Source organism: Mauremys mutica, chromosome 1 (assembly GCF_020497125.1).
Source record: "Mauremys mutica isolate MM-2020 ecotype Southern chromosome 1, ASM2049712v1, whole genome shotgun sequence".
In the NCBI taxonomy this organism is placed as follows: domain Eukaryota; kingdom Metazoa; phylum Chordata; order Testudines; family Geoemydidae; genus Mauremys; species Mauremys mutica.
The window spans coordinates 296,198,071-296,213,171 of NC_059072.1; positions in this window are offsets into that span (position 1 = coordinate 296,198,071).

The window sequence follows — 15,101 nt, forward strand, 5'->3', positions numbered from 1 at the left end:
AGCCCTGGAGGCAGTGGGACCAAGGAATCCAGATCTTCCATGACCTGAAGATGAGCTCTGTGAAGCTCAAAAGCTTGTCTCTCTCACCAACAGAAGTTGGTCCAGTAAAATATATTATCTCACCCACCTTGTCTCTCTAATATCCTGGGACAGACACAGCTACAACACTGCATAGAACCTTTAAAATAGATATTCAAAAAGTATCATTTCCCAATTATTTTTCTCCATCTTCACCTTCACCCCCTTCATAGATTCTGGACCTTGGGGTCATCTAGTCTGACCTTTTCTACTTCCCAATCCTACTGTAGAACCACAAGCTAAATCCTGCATACAGGATTAAATAGCAGGCAGACAGCAGTTAAAAAGTAGTTTTGCATTCTTTCCAATCTAATCTCTGATCCCCTCTTGAGTATTTTTATACCTGGCTTTTGTGAAAGGCCTGTGCATTCCTATGATTGTCGTAAATTGGCTATTGTATAAATCAAAGTCAAGAATACAGAGGTTTTAAATGTCATTGGTGCAGATGTTTAGTATTACCAGTATTTTTTCCCTTGAGATGACAAACTGCTACAGTTTAAAACTGAACCAAGATAAAATGCAGTAAATTGCCCATCTAGTAGGAGTTTAGAATATTAAAATCTCCTGTTAGTTATCAGCACAAGGAACAATCAAGTTCTTAGCAATCACCCAGACATCTTAGTTCACAGTACACAGAGTACACAGAACTCCAATTAGGATGTTCAAAATAGACCTTATTAGCTTCTCATGAATGCTGATAATGTTATGCAGACACAGGGATGCGTCTGCATTTCATTTGTTATTGTCCACCTAATATGTAGTTATTGAAACAAGGTTTGGTCTGTGCTTCAAAATATTACCAGAAGTCAAGAATGACTGTCATTTGCAAACAAAGTAAAATCAAGCAACTTTCCAAACTTTGTTGAACAATGACATTTTAGATTACTGTGGCACTTAAAATCACTAACATTTGCAAAGACATGATTCACATAAATGAGAGAGAAGATGTATGAATGTGATTTATATAACCTTCAAGTTTAGAACAAACAGCTGTACAATAGCAGAGTTCATCTTTAGAAATACAGGCCAATTTTTGTCTACTTCAATCACAACTAAAGATAATCTGACAAGTATATCCCCACAAGCACTATTGAGTAGAAATTACAATAGGCACAAGGATGACAAGTGAAATATGATTGGATTGTATAATACTATGCATTCGCTCTTTAAGTCTAAAAATATTAGAATTGTAGCTTAGTTTGTTTGACTAGTCACATATTTATTATATTGTAAATACAGTGGACATGGGACAAGAAGCCACCTTTATATAGGCAGCTTCCTGTCTTTAGCACTTACCCTATATAATCACATATCAGAATAATTATTCCAGAACAAATTCCAGAATATATTGTCCATATCTGGAGCTATTCTGGAATAGTTCTGTTCTGGTCAATTTTCCCATGTAGATAAGGCCAGAGATTCAGAGTGAAAGGTATTGGGAACAAGAAAGGACAATGCGGTTCTTCTGTTTTATGCATCTAACTCACATATGAGACTCTACTTGCTAGTTCTCCCATATCTGACATCTGAACAATTCCATCACAGACTTTGAAAAACAAAAATAACTGTTTAACTTCTAAGTCAGCATGTCTACACTGTTTTGAAATTACAAATTACTTTAAATGTCAACATTTGCAGCAGTCTGCAGCAAAGGGGACTGAAGGAACTTAGTCCATACTACTAATACTTCTGGAAGAAATCCTACCTCACATTTTCAGATTAACAAAATCTACTGTAAAAGATGGCACAGATTGGCTTGAAAGGATTCTGATTCAGAGTTTCATTGTTTGAGGATGACAAGGTAGTTTTCATGTTAATTAATTCAGAGACATTATTAGAAAGATGCATTCAAGCTGGAACAGTGCAGAGAAGGAATACTAGGATGATCAGAGGCAGGGCCGGCTCTAGACCCCAGCGCGCCAAGCACGCGCTTGGGGCAGCATGCCGCCGGGAGGGCGGCAGGGGGCTCTGGTGGACCTCCCGCAGGCATGCCTGCGGAGGGTCCGCTGGTCCCGCGGCTCGGGTGGACCTCCTGCAGGCATGCCTGCGGATGCTCCACCGGAGCCGCAGGACCAGCGGACCGTCCGCAGGCACGTCTGCAGGAGGTCCACCAGATCCGCGGGACCGGCGACCGCCAGAGCGCCTCCCGTGGCGTGCCGCCCTGCTTGGGGCGGCGAAATTCCTAGAGCCGCCCCTGATCAGAGGAATGGTAAACCTGATTTGTGAGAAGTGACTCAAAGAGCTTGGCTTGTTTAGTCTAATCAAACGAAGGCTGAGGGGAGATATGATTGCTCCCTATAAATATATCAGATGGATAAATAGCAGGGAGAGAGAGGAGTTATTTAAGTGAAGCACCAATGTTGACACAAGAACAAATGGATATAAACTGGCCATCAACAAGTTTAGTCTTGAAATTAGATGAAGGTTTCTAACCATCAGAGGAGTGAAGTTCTGGAACAGCCTTCCAAGGGGAGCAGAGGGGGCAAAAAACCTAACTAGCTGCAAGACTGAGCTTGATACATCTATGGAGGGGATGGTATGATGAAACTGCCTACAATGGCATGTAGCAGTTCTGCAACTGCTAATAGCAAATATCCCCAATGGCCGGTGATGGGACACTAGATGGGGAGGGCTATGAGTTACTACAAAGAATTGTTTCCCAGGTGTCTGGCTGTTGGGTCTTACCTTGCCAAAATGCTCTAGGTCCAACTGATCACCATATTTGGGGTTGGGAAATTTTTTTCTCCTGAGTCAGATTGGCGGAGACCCTAGGGTTTTTTTGCCTTCCTCTGCAGCACAGGGCACTGGTCACTTGCAGGTTTAAACTAGTGTTCATGGTGGCTTCTCTGTAACTTGAAAATTTTAAATCATGATTTGAGGACCTCACTAACAGCCAGAGGTAATGGGTCTATTACAGAAGTGGGTGGGTGAGGTTCTGTGGCCTGCAATGTGCAGGAGGTCAAACTAGATGATTACAGTAGTCCCTTCTGGCCTCAAAATCTATGAGTTTAATGTTACTAGGTAAACATTACAATCACCCTTTAAGAAATAATCTGAGTAGGTCCAATACAATGTAGTGAAAGGGAGACAATGTGTAGACTGAATTGTTAAAGTCCCAGGGATAGTTTAAAATTATGTTTATAGGCCAAATGTATTCATATTGTGACAAAGGGAAACAAATATTTTATTTTTTAATGAAGTCAGGAAATTTGCAAATAATTGTTTTATTGTATAATAACTGTATGCCTGTTACCTTACCCTCCTGCCAACTCTTATCTTGTTCCTGGTTCTGTTGATGTGTCCAGAGGTGTTTGCCCACCACAGCACTTTCCTGGGACTGGATACCTTTGTTCATGTCTTATGGACCAAGATAAGACCAGTGGTTTTAGGTTCTGCAATCTCTTTTGCCTCCTGCACTCCTCTTATACATTGTGCCTTTTCTCCTTGAGGAGATACTAGTGACTATTCCCCATACATAACAGATGGTTTCTTTATAAGAATAAGAATTATTAATAGCATAGAGAAAATAAAGACAAGAAGAAACTGTTTGCTTAACATGTCAAGATTTACACTTCGAGTGGGCTAAACTAGGTACGGTTTTCTAAGCTTATGTTACCGAAAAGAAACACTGTGGTTTTGGAACACAAAGTAATCTCAGGTTTGGCCCAATGGCCTCTCCTTCATGACCTGAGCAGCACTGCAACCCCCATGCATGAGGTCACAGTGCGGCTCACTCAATTTTGACCCTGCCACCACACTGTGATGGAGGTATGCAGGGTCAAACCTAAGTGGGCAAAAGACTTAGGCCCTGTCTATACACAGTTTTCACACTGATTTTACTATATTGATTTCTAAATATAGATGAATCCATGCAAAAACTGTGTAGAGAAAGCAGCAATTCTAAAACCCTACTGCGTGTGAATATAGGTAACTGGGAGAAAACTGGCTTGGAGAATGGGAGGTGGCTGTCCTAGATGATAAGGTGTGTCAGGAAAGGCAAGTGGACCTAGCGTGAAGGGAAGAAGGTCTTTGAATATAGAGAAGTGAGGTTCTCTTGGGACAGAATGGGATGGGAACAGATTGCTTTCATGTTCAAAAACAGTGTTTCTTTTCTGTAAAATAAGCTCAAAAAGCCTTACCTAGTTTAGCTCACTCATAGTGTAAATCTAGGCATGTTAAGCAGTTTCTTCTTGTTTTTACTCCATTTTCTCTGTGCTTTTAATAATTTTTTAAAATAATTTTTGTTCTTATCAATAAATCACCTGTTGTATGTGGGGAAAGTTCACCAATATCTCCACAAGAAGAAAAAGCACACTGCCATGGGAGCACCTTCTGCACCAGAGTTCCCTCCCGGGAGGCCTGCCTGGCCTCTCCTGACTTCCTGAAGCCTGTGTCCTCTCTGCTTTGCCCAAAGGACTCACTCAATGACAGTCTCAAGACCTGCTACAAGTATGGGGAGGTGGTGAGTGCCCTCAAGAGGGAGCCAGTTGGGAGCAGGATGCAGGGAGGCCTGTGGGGTGGACACGAGGGCGTTTTGCCTATGGCCCACTGATATATCTTGGTGGTTGACTTGCTTTTGTTTCCTTGCTCTGGGCATGAGTTTTGTTGGAGAAGAAACTTTGGGCTGGAATCTCCAGAGGCACCGTGCATTGTGATATCATGTGAAAAATTTCTGAGAGCATCTGTGGGATTTTGGATGCATGGATAATATAGTAGGGTAGAGAGAATGGTTTTCAATTTATTATGGAAAATTTTGGGGAAAGGAATTACCTATGCAGGAGGGATGGTCTCCACCTCAACCAAACTAGACTAGACTACTGACACAGAGAAACAACAAAGTGTGTTAAACTAGAAGCTGGGAAAAGCTGACAGGCACTGAAGAGCACTCAGGCTTGACAGAATCCTCATCTAGTAGTATTCTAATACAATGGTTACTTGGTAATAAATAAAGGATAGGAAAGGGCAGATGTACCATATATGCCAAGTGTTACCTGTATGGAGTTACAGTCATACATTTGCCTCTGCTTTCACTTTCTCATCCATGCCAGTTGACCTGTCACTCATCAGCAGGACTACTGGCAGCAAGGAAGTATTTCCTCACCTTACTGCTAGAAGCTATTCCTGAGCAGCCAGACAAGGCTTTCTCATACACATCCCCTTCTCACCTTGCCCTGGATTGGCTCACTCCTTCCCATTGTACCTCTCAGTAGAGCACAGTGGGGAGGAACTGTTGTTTCCTAGGCAAAGATGGGCAGCACTGCTGCTTCCCAGCTTTGAGAAGCGGCACATTCCACTAGCAGAAATTGGCCATGGTGTGAGGGTAACAGGACCAGACAGGTTACAAAGAAATTCAGAGATGGAAATGACAGAAGGAAGTGTGACTATTGGGAAAAGAGGGATAAAGGAAACAGCTGGTGACAGGCAAAGCAAGAGATAATGTTGAAGAAAAAAGATGGATGAGTTTGGATAGATAGGTAAGTACTCCTAAGTACAAATTGGGGAAGGATGGTCATGTGGCTAACATACAGGATTGGGAATCAGGGCTCTTGGCTTCCATTCCCACCATGGTCTCTGATTCACTGTAGTATCTTGAGAAAGTCTCCTTTTGATGCCTCAATTTACGCACGACGAGTAAAATAGGGATAACAACACTTAACTTATATAAATAGGTGAAGGTACTTTAAATCCTCAAAGAGAAGTATCAGCATTATTAGCTGGGGGAAAAGAAAGAATCAGAGAAAGCTTGCTAACTTCACAGGCTCACCTCACAAAAATGTCACTCAAGCAGCTATCTAGAACTTGGCAGTTATGGTGCACTGAAGGTGATGACAGACGTACATTCCAGAAATGTCACAAATCAGAAAATAAAGAACTTCCATAACACCAGAATGGTAGTGTAACCCACACATCTGGGTGTGGTGCTCTGTCCCATCGAGTGGCACCGAGATCACTTAGATAGAGAGATTAATCAGGCTGCTCTACAGACTTAGCTAAAAGCCATATGGCTTTTAACTCATGCAGTAGAGCAAGGGTGCGCAAACTATGGCCCACGAGCCATTTTAAGCCACTCCGCGAGCTGCACCAGGGTCTTAGCCCCGTTCTGGTGCTCCGGCCACAGTGCTGGGTTGGGGCCGCACCACACGGTTTGCCCCGCTCTGGCCGGGGCACTGGGTTATGGGCCGCACCATGTGGCTCGGCCCTGCTCTGGCACTCTGGCTGGGTCGCAGGGTCGGGGGCCACATCACACAGCTCCCAGAAGCTGGCATGGCCCGCTCCGGCTCCTACACACTCCAATGGGAGCTGCAGGGGCGGTGTCTGCGGATGGGGCAGCAAGCAGAACCGCCTGGCCGCGTCTCCACATAGGAGCCAGAAAAGGGACATGCCACGGCTTCCAGGAGCCACTTGAGGTAAGTGCTGCTCGGAGCCTGCACCGCCTGAGCCTCTCCCCACGCCCCAAACCCCTGCCCCAGCCCATATCCCACTCCCACTCTCCAAACCCCTCGATCCCAGCCTGGAGCTCCCTACTACACTCCAAACTTCTAATTGCCAGCCCCACCCCAGAGCCCACACCCCCTCCCACATCCCAACCCCAATTTTGTGAGCATTCATGGCCATACAATTTCTATTCCCCGATGTAGCTGTGGGCCAAAACATTTGCCCACCCCTGAAGTAGAGACTCATGCTCTAAGCTCCAGAGGTTCCCAGGTTCCATTCAGCCCTCTGACAACTGGGATCTTCTGGTGTTACAGTATGTAGCGGGGTGGTTACCCACTCCTGCCCATCAGGGCTTAAAGCAGCCCTAGAGAGGGCTGCAGCTCTAAAAGCTGGGCTGATTGGGGAAGCAGCTGCAGCTGGGCTATGCCCCAATCAGGCCACAGCTGGCCTGTATAAAACGGCTGTGAGCCAGGAGCCCAAACAGTCTCTCTCTGCCTATAGAGGGAGATGGGCCTGGCTGCAGGGAGCTAGAGACAGGGTACTTGAGTGGAGCAGGGATGGGAAAAGGCAGAGGAGTTGGGGAGCTCCTGCCTGGAAAGCCCCAGGCTATGACCTAGCATTGGGCTAATAGGTACTGGGGGTTGCAGAGGGCAGCCCAGGGGTAGGCAAAGGCAGCAGGTCCAAACCCAACCTTGCCAGTGATGAGTAGGCTGATACTGCAGTCTGCCCCAGGGCGTGGGGGCTAGACAATGACTGGCAGTAGCCATATACTGAGGTGAGGTGGGGATAGTGGGTGGGGGTTCCCCTGGGAGAGGGAGACCCTGAGAAAAAGGGGTTACTGCCAGGGGGCAGCACCCCAGATAAAAGGGGCAGCAGGTACAGGGAGGGACACGGGGGTCAAAAGCAAGGGACAAGTGGGTCACCTGCCTGCAGAGCTAATTCCCTGAGACCAGCAGGAGGCGCTGCAGGGGTGAGTCCACACTCTTACACAGTAGCATTTTGCAATCAATTCATACAAGTGTAACATGACTGTGCAAAGTGTAAGGCAATAAAGAATTGGGTCCCCTGAATCCACAATGTTAAAGGGAACAAAAAAGTAACAAAATCTAATGAAATAGTCATAATGGCAACTTTATCTACATTGATCATATTGATACATAGGGGTACACGTTAATGAATTAATTTTCCAATGCCTTAAATTAGTTTTTCATAGGAGGAAAGGTTACTTTCCACTTTGTCCTTAATAACATATGAGAATTATTTCAAGGATTAATTATTGTGTCCATGATAGAAGTTAAATGGAAAGGATCATATAAAAAACTGCAATACCAAACTTTAGAATAGTGGATTAAAATAAAAATAAGAAAGTTAGTCAAAGAGAACTGACAGTCAAATGAGAAAATTAAAATCTTTAGATTCATTTTGGAGCCTTATTCACTTTGTAATAACTGAATGACAGAAGGTACACATACCTCTTAAAACCAAAACAATAAGTATAGGTAAGTGTTAAGATTCAAAAGGTTGTTCAAGGTAACCAATATCCTTCAGAAAATGGCAATTCATCCCTAAAGTAGCTAATAGATAGGAGTATAAACTATACCAGGTAAAAATGAAAGACAGAAATTAGGAAGGCTATGGAAATTTGAAGAGCAAAAAACAAATCGCAAGAAATTATTGAATTACACCAGAAGGACGCAGCCTGTGAAAAAAATCTGTCAGCTGTCAAGGAGCAAAGAAAGGTAATTATTTTACATCAAGCATCCTTACCTTACAGTACATGCCCTGAGAAGTCCTTGCCTCATCCTCCAACAAAGGGATCTGTTTGTGTGAACATTTACCTCTGTGCAGGGCTCCACTGGCAATTTTCTTCAGGAAATAAGTTTATTTTCTTTTGGCATTTACAATATTTATTACCATGGACAGTTAATATTATAGGGACAGAGTGCATGGGATATCAGCATTTAAATCCTTTAGGCTCCTTTGAAAATCCCAGCCTAAGTCTAAAAGTATGTAATATACACCTTATTATGGCACATTAGATCCACTTATCAATTTATAATTTACTACACCAGTCAACTTGTTCCAGTGACTTTTAGTGGAATTAGGCCATGGATGAATTTGGCCCATAATTACAGTACAAACCTGAACTTCATATAATAATGTCCTCAACAGTGTCACAAATTATATTTCATATGTCCTCATAAAGGTCCATTTGATTTACAATGTAATTTTATTTTTTATCCAGGCAGAGTCTTGGAGAAGGTATATCGTATTTCCACAGCTGCAGTGTTAGTTAATTTAAATTATGTTGATGTTAAATGATGCAATGATGTTAAATTATGTTAGTTTAAAAAACTCTCTCTATGCTAAGTTATTTCTAAAATTTTAATTGCAAACATTTAATGAAGCCAACTTACCTTCCTATCTGTGCTTTTGCTCATATTCTCAATTTTAGCATGGGGACATAAGTTCTATTTAAAAAGTAGACAAGTAATACTCACTCTTCAGCTTCTTCTGCTACTCATTAATGTAAACGCTAGCTAGAAATGTTAGTGAATAGATCAGGAAAATGGTTATGGAATTAGTACCATGTACCTACAATATATAAAATTTTGTTTGAGGTGTAAAAATTTGTGGCTGATTGTAGCGGGGTAATCACCCTGCTCCTGCCCTGGAGGGGTTAAAGCGGCCCTGGAGAGGGCTGTGGTGGAGAAATGCTAGGCTGATTGGGGGAAGCAGCCGCTGATTGGGGGAAGCAGCCACAGGTGGGGCCACACCCCAGTCAGGCCACAGATGGCCCCTATAAGAAGGCCAGGGACTGAAGGAAAACACTCTCTCTTGAGAAAAGGGCTTGGCTGTGTAGGAAGCTGAGGCTGGTACCTAGGGTGGAGCAGTGCTGGGGAAGGGCAGAGAGAGCTGGGGAGCTCCAGCCTAGCAAAGCCTCAGGCTACAGGCTGAGTTAAGGGCCCACAAAAGGGTACTAGGGCTGCAGAGGGGAAGCCCAAGAATAGGCAGAGGCAGCTGGTCCAACCCCCCTTGCCTATGATGAGTAGTTTACAGACTGCCATCTGCCCCAGTGAGCGGGGGCTAAATGGAGACTGGCAGTAGCCAGTGAGGCAAGGTGGGGATAGGTGGCTGAGGGTTCCCTTGGGAGGGGAGACCCAGAGTGAGGGGGTACTGCGGTGGGCAGAACCCCCGGGCAAAGGGCACCGGGGTCTGGGAAGGACACAGAGCCAGCGGCAGGCGAGACACTGGCTCGCAGAGGGTGCTCTGGGCTGGAAAGAGCTAATTCCCTGGACAACCAGCAGGAGGTGCCGTGCCAGTGAGTCATCACCCCGTCACACTGAAATAAACTCCATAATATATGCTATCCACAAGAGCGCCTCCTTCACCTTTATATTTTTGGGGGGAAAGGCAGTCATGCTAGGATACTCTGAATGGAGTTTTCTGAACTTTTTACTTTGTTGTTTTTATTCCATAACAACCATCATAGAATTAGAGTAAAATATGATAAGTCTTTTAAAGAACAATCCTAGTGAGAAACTTATATTGGGACATCTAAATAATTTTTTTTTCTGGGTTGTGGGTATTTGCTATGTTACAGCACGAAGCAGTGAAAACTATGGACTTCCACTGCCTTGAGTTTTGCACCTGTGCAAAATAAGTGCTGAATGGGTGTCCCATACTACCATATTAGATTGGTGGCATCATACATCCATTATGTATAAGTGTAAATGATGACACAAGGTCCAGGACAACCCAGAATCAGGTACAAATCCTCCCAGTTGCTGACTTATGATGAATTTACATATCCTCCTTTGCGGCAAAGATGCATCTGATTCTAATCTGATTCTTAGCAGAAACAGTTGTAATAAGCAACAAGCCCATAACATTTAGAGTAGGGTTGCCAACTTTCTAATAGCAGAAACTGAACATCCTTACACCACCCTCTGCCCCAAGGCCCCGCCCCTGCCCTGACCCTTCTCCAAGGCCCTGCTCCCCACTCACTCCATCCCCCATCCCTCCATCGCTTGCTCTCCCGCACGGTTGCTCATTTGGTTGTTTTCACCAGGCTGGGGCAGGGGGTTGGGTTAGGGGCTCTGGGGTGGGGCCAACAATGAGGGGTTTGAGGTGCAGGAGGGGGTTCCAGGATGGGGCTGAAGGATTCAGAGAGTGTGGGAGGGGGCTCAGGACTGGGGCAGAGGGTTGGGGTGTGGAAGAGGGTGCAGGCTCCAGGAGGGAGTTTGGGTGTGGGAAGAAGCCCAGGGTTGGGGCGGGGGGTTGGAGCATGGAATAGGGTTTGGGGTATGGATTCCGGACAGTGCTTACCTCAGGCGGCTTCCAGGAAGCAGCCAGCATGCCCCTCTGGCTCCTAGGTGCAGGCGCAGCCAGGGGGCTCTGCAACGCCGCCCTCGCCCGCAGGCACTGCCCATGCCCACAAGCGTCACCCAGTTTCTTGCCAACGGGAGCTGCTCTCAGGGCTGGGGCAGCGCATGGAGTCCCCGTGGCTGCTCCCCGCCAGAGGGACATGCCAGCTGCTTCCTGGGAGCTGTGTGGAGCTGGGCACAGAGCCTGTCTGCCCCACTGCACCACCAACCAGACTTTTAATGGCTTGGCCAGCAGTGCTAACTGGAGCCATCAGGGTCCCCTTTCAACCGGGTGTTCCAGTCGAAAACCGGATACCTGGCAACCCTAATTTAGGGATCACCACTTAACAGAGGCAACTAGACACACAGGAATGAGAAACCAGCAGCAAGGTGTAACAGAAAAACAGGAAGGAAGACTCTGAGGGATGGTTAATCAGCAAGCTCATATTTGGCAGCTACAGTTGGGCCAGCAAGCCTAGATGGGAAATTGCAAACAGCACACTGGATAGGCAGAGGGGAAAAAATATCTAGTAGTCTGCTCTGTAAAGAGAAAGCATTGCTATATGGCATGAATGCTGAAAACTTCTCTCTGTTCTCTTTCATAAAGCACTGTATTTGTAAAATGGTCTATCTGCAATAAAAAACAAACAAACAAGGTAAACGAATAAGGAAAAAGAAATCTTCTTCAGGATTTACTTTAAATCTAGTCTCAAATTCCCTTTCTTCAGGATTATGGCAAATAAAAGTCCTAAATTCCTTTGTCTTACTGTTTAAACAAACAAACAAAAATACTTCTTTTTTAAGGAGAAAAAAATAAACTCCAAAACTTCATTTCAAAACAATAAACAAAGTCATAGTTGTAGCACACACTCCCTCAGTATGGTTGTTTAGTTTTCTACCAGCCAGTACCTGACTCCTTCTTCCTTTTCTTTTTATGAACTTCAGACGGGTTTCCTGATAGAATATTGGACTCCACCTGCTTCTAGTTCTTCCCCATTTATCCTTGCCTTCCAGCAGAATTTGAGCCTGCAACAAGGACCAATGCTGTTCAACATATTCATAAATGATCTGGAAAAAGGGGTAAACCATGAGATGGCAAAGTTTGCAGATGATACAAAATTACTTAAGTATCAGAGGGGTAGCCGTGTTAGTCTGGTTCTTTAGAAGCAGCAAAGAATCCTGTGGCACCTTATAGACTAACAGACGTTTTGCAGCATGAGCTTTCTTGCATCCGAAGAAGTGGGTATTCACCCACGAAAGCTCATGCTGCAAAACATCTGTTAGTCTATAAGGTGCCACAGGATTCTTTGCTAAAATTACTTAAGATAATTAAGTCCAAAGCTGACTGCAAAGACTTACAACGAGAGCTCACAAAACTGGGTGACTGGGCAAGAATATGGCAGATGAAATTTAATGTTGATAAATGCAAAGTAATGCACACAGGAAAACATAATCACAACCATACATACAAATTATGTGGTCTAAATTAGCTGTTAGCACTCGAGAAAGAGATCTTGGAGTCATGGTGGATAGTGTTCTGAAAACATCTACTCTGTGCAGTGGCAGTCAAAGAGGCCAACAGAATGTTAGGAACTATTAGGAAAGAGATAGCTAATAGGACAGAATATATCATAATGCCACTATATCAGAGGTTCCCAAACTTGGTTCATGGCTTGTTCAGGGGTAAGCCCCTGGCGGGCCGCGAGATGCTTTGTTTACCTGAGCGTCCGCAGGTACGGCCGCTCGCAGCTCCCAGTGGCCATGGTTCGCCGTTCCCAGCCAATGGCCGGGCCACCACTTCCCACAGCTCCCGTTGGCCGGGAACAAGCCACAAACCAAGTTTGGGAACTCTGGCACTATATGAATTCACAGATTTCCATACCTGGAATTCTGTGTGCAGTTCTTGTCGTCCCATATCAAAAAAAGATATAATTGGAGAAGGTACAGAGAAAGGCAACAAAAATGATTAACAGTACGGACAACTTCCATATGAGGAGAGATTAAAAAGACTAGGACTGTTCAGATCAGAAAAGAGATGGGATACGATAGAGGTCTATAAAATCATGAATGGTGTGGGGAAAGTGAATAAGGAAGTGTTATTTACGCCTTCACATAACACAGAAACCAGGGTCACCCAATGAAATTAATAGGCAGCAGGTCTGAAATAAATATAAGGAAGTACTTCTTCACACAACACACACACAGCTTGTGGAACTCATTGATAGGAAATGTTGTAAAGACAGAAAATATAACTGGGTTCAAAAAAGAATTAGATAATTTCACAGAGGATAGGTCCATAAATGGCTATTAGCCTGGATGATCAGGGACTCAACCCCATGCTCTCAGTGTCACTAAACCTCCGACTTCCACAAGCTGGGATGGATCACTCAATAAAGTGTTCTGTTTGTTCTCTCTGAAGCATCTGATGCCCACCATGGTCAAAGACAGAATGCTGGGTTAGCTGGACTATTTGTCTGACCCACTATGGCCATTCTTATGTTCTTAACAAAAGACTTCCTGACCCAAGCTCCAAAGAAGTAAAAGACCCCCCCACCACATGCACATTATGGCATTGCTGGTTATGACTCTGTAGTTAAGGTTGAGTTTTGCTGTGTACTTAAAGCAGGAATTAAACCTCTTCGTTCTGTAGGAAAAAGTATCGTGTATCCTATTCAAACTTAGGGCATTTACTCTTTGAGTATCAAATTAATTTTCTGAAAATGTACAGGTAAATCCATTAACTAATTTGTAAGATAAAATTAACAACTGGGTCCTTGGAAATTTAGTATCTGAGTCAGTTCTTCCTTTGTCAACATTGATCTTAACCCCAGAATAATGCACATACTTTAAACTTTCCATGTAGTTAAAATTAATCAAAGTCTTATGGATAGGCTATATTTGAAGAAATTAGGATTTAATTAAGTTGTTAATAATTGTTGTATGTCATTGATATGATTATTTGCTGATCTTAAACACAAAAAAGAAGCTTACAAGAAGTGGAAGATTGGACAAATGACAAGAGAAGAATATAAAAATATTGCTCAGGCATGCAGGCATGAAATCAGGAAGGCCAAATCACACATGGAGTTGCAGCTAGCAAGAGATGTTAAGAGTAATAAGAAGGGTTTCTTCAGGTATGTTAGCAACAAGAAGAAAGTCAAGGAAAGTGTGGGCCCCTTACTGAATGAGGGAGGCAACCTAGTGACAGAGGATGTGGAAAAAGCTAATGTACTCAATACTTTTTTTGCCTCTGTCTTCACGAACAAGGTCAGCTCCCAGACTACTGCACTAGGCAGCACAGCATGGGGAGGAGATAACCAGCCCTCGGTGGAGAAAGAAGTGGTTCAGGACTATTTAGAAAAGCTGGATGAGCACAAGTCCATGGTCATCTGAGGGTGCTAAAGGAGTTGGCGGATGTAATTGCAGAGCCATTGGCCAATATCTTTGAAAAGATTGGGGAGGTCTCGGATGACTGGAAAAACACTAATGTAGTGCCCATCTTTTAAAAAGGGGAAGGAGGAGGATCCGGGGAACTATAGGCTACTCAGCCTCACCTCAGTCCCTGGAAAAATCATGGAGCAGGTCCTCAAGGAATCAATTCTGAAGCACACAGAGTCGAGGAACAGTCAGCATGGACAAGTCATGCCTGACCAACCGGATTGCCATCTATGGTGAGATAACTATCTCTTTGGATATGGAAAAAGCCGTGGATGTGATATATCTTGACTTTAGCAAAGCTTTTGATACACAATATTCTTGCCAGCAAGTTAAAAAAGTATGGATTGGATGAATGGATTATAAAGTGGATAGAAAGCTGGATAGATTGTTGCGTTCAATGGGTAGTGATCAATGGCTTGATGTCTAGTTGGCAGCTGGCATCAAGCAGTGTGCCCCAGGGATTGGTCCTGGGGCCGGTTGCGTTCAACATCTTCATTAATTATCTGGATGATGGGATGGATTGCCCCCTCAGCAAGTTCGTGGATGACACTAAGCTGGGTGCAGAGGTAGATACGCTGGAAGGCAGGGATAGGGTCCAGAGTGACTTAGACAAATTGAAGGATTGGGCCAAAAGAAATCTGGTGAGGTTCAACAAGGACAAGTGCAGAGTCCTGCACTTAGGATGAAGAATCCCATGCACTGCTACAGGCTGGGTGGGGACTGACCGGCTAAGCGGCAGTTCTGCAGAAAAGGACCTGGGGATTAAAGTGGACAAGAAGCTGG